This window comes from Eutrema salsugineum, unplaced genomic scaffold, assembly GCF_000478725.1.
Source record: "Eutrema salsugineum unplaced genomic scaffold, Eutsalg1_0 scaffold_8, whole genome shotgun sequence".
NCBI lineage: Eukaryota > Viridiplantae > Streptophyta > Magnoliopsida > Brassicales > Brassicaceae > Eutrema > Eutrema salsugineum.
This window is the reverse complement of record NW_006256414.1, coordinates 8,074,879-8,081,638: the sequence shown is the minus strand read 5'-3', so window position 1 is coordinate 8,081,638 and position 6,760 is coordinate 8,074,879.

Below are 6,760 nucleotides of genomic sequence, written 5' to 3'. Positions count from 1 at the left end.
AGTTAACCAAGTCGCAAGACCATCTCGCAGCATCCAGAGCAGCTTAGATCACTTCGCATTCCGGAGAGTGTAACTCCTGTGATACTTGTCCGAATTGAATGATTTCGGTTGCAGAAGACAGAGGACTCATTTATCTCCAACTTTTGTGAAGGAAGTTTCAGTGCTTGGGAGGTGGAAGGCTTCCTGGAGGGCACATCTTTGCAGTGCATGTATACGACCAGAGAGAGGCGTCTAGACATGTGTCCATTCCGGAGGCCGTATCTTCCTGCTCATAGATCCGAATTGAATGCTCTTGGACGTTCTGGAAAGATAACTCAAATGTCTCTGATTCTCATGAAGGACCCGGAAGCTTAATCGGCCTGGAAGTGCACCGTCCTTCGCATCCTTCAGAACTGATCTGCTCGGTCCGGAATACCTGCGAGACAGGGGTTTCTTCCGACGAGCTTATCTCTCTGCTCACGCGTCCGAATTCTACGATTCCAATTGCTATGAGACCGTGCTTCAATGCTCTCCAACTTCTATGAAGGACCCGCCATCTGAATCGGACCGGAAGGCTCCCCGGACAGGTGATTTCTGAGACTCGTTCGCACCCGGAGATTTTGGCCGATATACTTAATTCGCGGTACGTGAAAATGGCCGGTAAAGCTTCCCGCGGTACATGAAAATGGCCGGTAAAACCTTCCTGGCCAGCGAGAATGGCCGATAACCTCCATAGACTCAAGTTTTCCACTTTTTCAAGCTCTGCTCACCATTCCACCTCCTGGATTCATCTTTTCAGCTCCATAATCACCTGATAGACACTCAAAACATGCAAAGACTCATTGGGACCTAATGCATCTCCTAAGTTCTAAAACAAACCCTAAGGACCTAAAATACATGAAATAAAACATGATTTGGAATGATTTATGCAACCTAAATGATGCAAATTATGAACATATCAGAACCCTGGAACCAATGATTTGGATGCCCAAGATGTGCCTGACAACCACTGGAAGTAAGAGAACAACAATGGAGAAGAAGAGAATGAAGAAGCAAGCATGGTGAACCGAGGAGAGCTGACCGCGGATACAAGCACTTCACCCGCAGCCAGGCTCACTTCCAGCGCGGCTCCAAACACTTCACCCGCGGTGGAGCCTGATTTTTCAGACTGAGAGTCCTTTCAACCTCTTCCTGAAAACTGTTGAACTGAAGACCGACCCCTTGTGACTAGATCTAGGTTGTTCGATCAAGCTGTCTTCTCAATCACTGCACAAGCATCAAAAGAAAAGGAGGAATCCAACACTTATGCACATTGCAACATGGTTTACACTTGTGATAATGAGCTTCAAGAGCAATTCTTAGAAGATGAAGAGCATGGTTTGTTTGTTGAAGATGGAAAACCTGTAGAAAAATCATCTAGTAGCAACTCAGAACCAATAACCAAGAGCATATACAAAGAAAGACTGATCAAATTGAACAAATTTGTGAAGTCCATTCCTCTCTATGAATTCGATGATATTTGGAAGCAAGGCTTCCTACAAGTTTTCTTCAGATACAGCAAGGAAACTAAGGAGAACATCTACACCTATTTCAGGAGAGCCAGGTACCTATCTTTTCCTAGATAAATCACCTGATGCAGCTATCTATAGGATCCATCTCAAAGACCTACAGAAGTCAGTGATTACACAAACATGATCAGCAAAGAAAAACTTGAAGAGTTCAATCAAGTAGTTTAGAGTTTGCCCAAAGGAATTTTGTTTGCCAAAGCATGTAGTGACTACATGATCGGCCACTTCTTCTGTGACGACAAAGAGTCTATCCAAGAAATGAAAGACTTGTTCACGCACGCCCAAGAAGGCAGACCAGTTCAAACCCTGCAAAAAGTGCAAGACAAAGGTTAATTTATTATCTCTTGTGACATTAGAGGTGAAAGATTTCTAAATGTTCTTTGTGATTCTAGAGCTTGTATTAACATGATGTCCAAGGCTACTGCTTTGAGACTTGGCATTAAACACATTTTAAGTACCAGAACAAAGATTAGCTTAGCAGATGACACAAGTGCAACTCCAAGAGGGATAGCCCGAGACATTCCTCTAAGGATTAGAGATTGCCTATTGTGTATAGTGAAGACCAAAGATGACTCATATCCAGTTATCCTTGGATGGCCCTTCTTAGCAACTGCTAGAGCCATCATGGATTCGCCCAACCGGAGAGTTTCTTTTGCAAATATTGACAAGGACATCTTCTATGAAGCTACACCACTTAAGAGCGAAGGAGGAAAGCATAAAGTACAAGCATTCAAACCAGAAGAACTCTGGAGTGATGAAGACCCTGCTAGAGAGAACAGGAGGATTTCAAAAAAGACTTGTCTTAGGACAAGATTTTATTTCAACTAAGCATTTTTTTGCAAAGTCTAGCTAAGGACTATAAACCAAAGCGCTTCATATGACATAACCTATCTAGGTACCTATTTATTTAGTTTCTCTTTCTATTAAAATTTTATTTTTCATTTTATTACAGGCCTTAGTATGCATCAAAAATTAAAAAAGAAAAAGAAAAAGGAGATGACTGCGGCCGAGGAGCTTTCAGCCGCGGCCAGGAAGAGTTTTGTTGCGGCCGCAATAGCCTGACCGCGGCCAAGAACAATCCGGCACTTGCACCTCTACCTTGATCCAAATCAGCCCCCATTTGATCAAGCACCACTCCACATCAACCACCATCCATCATTCAACATCCTATCACCTCCACAATCACCTCACAACCCATCACTTACACCAGGTAAGTTTTCTTTTCCTTTATCTTCTCAATTCTTACATACTCAATTTCTAATCCTTACCTGATTTATTTCATAATGGGGACAGTGTGATTTAAGTCTGGGGGAGGATTCCATCCCTTACTAACCACTCTTTCTTGCATGAGCCCTTGCCTTCTGCATTTTTATTCAGTTTTTTTCGGTTTTCTTAAAAATTTTCAAAAAGTCTTTTGAGTTTTAAAATGTGTTTTCAAAGGTCAAATACGTTTTGAGGGAATAATGACAAAATCGATGATGATAACCAACCTGTTTACTTCTACACCATTTGTTTATAAAAAGCTCTTTCAAGGTTTAGTATTACACTAGGCGGTAGCTATAGAACCTACACTACGAAATCCCACTAGAGGACTTCTATTCATGTAGATCTTTTCTGAAAGGATATACTAGCTCATTTTACTTGAACCTAATCTTGACATCTATATTCTCATCAATGGTTTTAGGAAGCCATCATGATATACGTCTAGGACATCTTCACCTTATTGTTACCACTCTTTTTTGTCCTAGATGGCCAGTTCATATTTAGCCGGTACCAAACCCTTAACCCAAGCCTTTATGTTTAAACCTCATGCATTCTCTCTTAAGTTTATGTCGGCAGATATGTGCAAAAACGCCGGAGAGGGAGGAATAAAATAGTTTTCAGTCACTCAAGAGAAAGACTGAATGAAACCAGGAAGGAAGTGTACCATACAATCTTATCAAGCCTCACGATGCCTTAGAAAAGTCAGTCTTAAAGGTAAATTTCGTGCTCCCTAAGACTCTAATAGCAAAAGGCGGTTTCCCTATTTTTTTAAAAAAAAGAACAAAAAAGAGAAAAAGAATGAAAGGAAAGAAAACTAAAAGCCTAAAGAGTCTTAGATAGCCAAAATATTTGAGCCAAGGCTACAAGTATTCATCTATGGAATGATGGTTTCACCACCTGGACAAAATCCAAGTCTGGGGGAGTTATAAGGAGAGTCTGAAGAAAGGAGATCAGAAATCTTAAAGCAAGAAGAACGTGATTGGAAACTGTGGATATCAACAGATCCATCCTCTCTTGCTATTTTGCATAATACCATGTCTCTCCAGAAAAAGGTAACCCAAAACACATCAAACATCACCATTGAAATGCCCATGAATACCCAGCCTTGAATGCCTTGTTTAATATCCTTTTGATGAGAATCACTGAAACCTTTAATGAAATGTTAAGAGCTAGTGTACATGAAGTTAGTTCTAAGTGTGAGGATTTTTGCATGACGGATTAACGGACTAGTTATGTTTTTATTTTGGTGAGAATTTTCTAGACTTGATCTGATTGATGCATTGTCCATAATTAAGGTCTAGAACTACGGTTGCTGATTTTTTTTGAGTTCCCTCTCATATCTGTTGAATAGTATTTTTCCAGATTGGATCTTTTTTTGTATGAGGACAAACAAAGTCTTAAGTCTGGGGGAGTTGATAACACCATATTTGTATCCATTTTCACCATTGATTTCAAATGCTTTTTCAAAGGTTTTAATCAGTTTTAGGAAATTTTATCATGATTTCTATGTATTTGTAGTTTTAAGGCTCTTTTCAGGAAATATAGGGAAAATGATGGCAAAATGAAAGAAATCCACATTTTCAGCTTAGAGTCAGACTGTCAGAAGTTCAGCCTCAAATGAAAACTTTCTCACCGTCCGATCAAGCTAAAATTTGGAGAAAATCAAGAGGAGGCAACTAGCTTTCCATAGCACCTAACATCACAAAGATCCAACGGTGCAATCAAAAGTTATGTGAAGAACAAGTTGACATAATTCATCAGTCCCGAGAGACTCTCACCCGTGGCAAACAAGCATTCCACCTGCCCCGGAGGACTCTCACCCCCGGTAGACCTATGCCGAGCCACACGACCCAACATCAAGGCCCATTTTGTCATTCCTCTTCAGAGAAGCCCTAATTGTGACCTGGAAGACCTTAGGACCTATAAATACTTTTCTTAGCAGCCATAATCGGGTGTGCTCATGTAATGAGTTTTTAAGCCACCAAACTTTGTTTTCTTAGGGTTAGGCGATGGAGAAGGGGATTCTTCCCTGGATCCATTGTTCTTTCTCCTGTTTATCTAATTAGCTTTTCTATTTTATCTTATGCATTCTTTCATGTCTTTTATCATTTCCTGCATCATGTAGATTTTTCCCAGATAGTCAAGTTTCTAAAAGTCATCGATAGGATACATGTTCAATTAGGATTTTTAAGTTGTTTATACTGCATGAGGATAGATTCATGACCTATTCTCTGAACCTAGGATCGATCGGAGCCACGAGAGTGCTGTATTAGATCATCCGTGTCTAGCTTCAAAAGAACATAGTCGCTATAGAAGCCGAAAGTTACCTGTTGAGAAGATGTGAGCAAACGAATTCAGTAGTGATTGTATGATCTTATTCCTAGTTAATAGTCAGATTTAAGTGATTTGTTGGTTAAGATGACGACATTTGGTTAGCCATATATATGTCTTTTCCAATTCCATGCAGATCCCAGAAATTAGATAATGATAAATCGTCTGGAAGGTTATTAGAAATGCTTAGACATCGATTAGAGTAAACCGGAGAAGTCCAAATCGTCCACTATGAGTCTAGAGTCCTTAGTTTGAGCCGAACATCTTTAGGTATTCTCTAGCAACTCATTTGCATTACATTTAGTTTCCCATAAATATTAGGTTAGAATTAGTTTTAGGAGCCCGTAACCAAAAGCCCCAAAACCCCCCATGAGTTTATGACTTTGCTTAATATCCCAGTTTTGTGTTTCCTTGCAGATTAGACATCTTCCCTGTGGATCGACACCCTAAGTTCTACAACGTACATTTGTGCACTTTCAGTCATTAGGGTTTTATAAATTTAAAACTTCGGACCAACAGACTTGCAAAAGACCTGCGACCCTGAGGCCCATCAGAGTGTCGTAGAAAGGTAAGCATTTGTTAGTCGATCTCGAAATGAACCGGTTTAGGGCTACTATGCGTCCCGTCAATCTTTGCACTTCTCTCTTCGTTCTCAGAGATGCCATTTCTATCAATGCATAGATCTCTTTGGGTTCGCCTTGATACCTCGGTGGGTTACTAGGTATCCGAGGTACTCCCCAGATGTCACCGTGAATCGACACTTTGCCAGGTTCAGTTTCATATTGTGCAGATTAGGCTGTTTAAAACAGTCTCTCAGATGCTCCACGTGATCTTTTTCTTCGAGTGACTTGACCAGAATATCGTCTATGTAAATCTCCAACGTCTTGCCGAGCTGCTCCGCAAACATTTTGTTGACGAGTCATTGATAAGTTAAACCGGCGTTTTTGAGGCCAAAATGCATCACTTTGTAGCAGGATATTCCTCGATCTGTTATGAATGCTGTTTTTCCCCTGTCGTCGGGGTTCATGAATATCTGATTGTATTCGGAAAAAGCATCCATCAACGTAAGCAACTTATTTCCTGCTGTAGCTTCTACTATTCGATCGATGTGAGGTAACAGGAAGCTATTCTTTGGGCACGCCTTGTTTAGGACGGTATAATCTATCCATACACGCCATTTACCGTTTTTCTTCTTTACCACTACAGGATTGGTTAGCCAATCTGGGTACTTAGCTTTGGCGATCGAACCCACCCTTAATAGCCTTTCTACCTCGTCATTTACGGCATTGGCTCGCTTTCTTCTCTTTTGCTTAACTGGTTTGAATGTTAGATCCAGATTGAGCTCGTGGCATGCTACGTCGATGCTGATTCCCGACATGTCTTCGGCTGTCCATGCAAATGTCCAAACATTCTTCTTTAAGAAAGCAATAAGCTCCGCCTTGATTGCCTCGTCCAGCGTCGCTTCGATCTCCACGCATCGCTCCGGATGTGTTTCGTCTATACACACCGAGATCACAGGATTGCAGCGCGGCGCGCTCTTCTCCTCTTGCGCCTCGGCGATCTGTAATTGCTACAAAAGCTTGGCGAGTTCATTCACAGATTCTTGGTTTGTTTTTAAC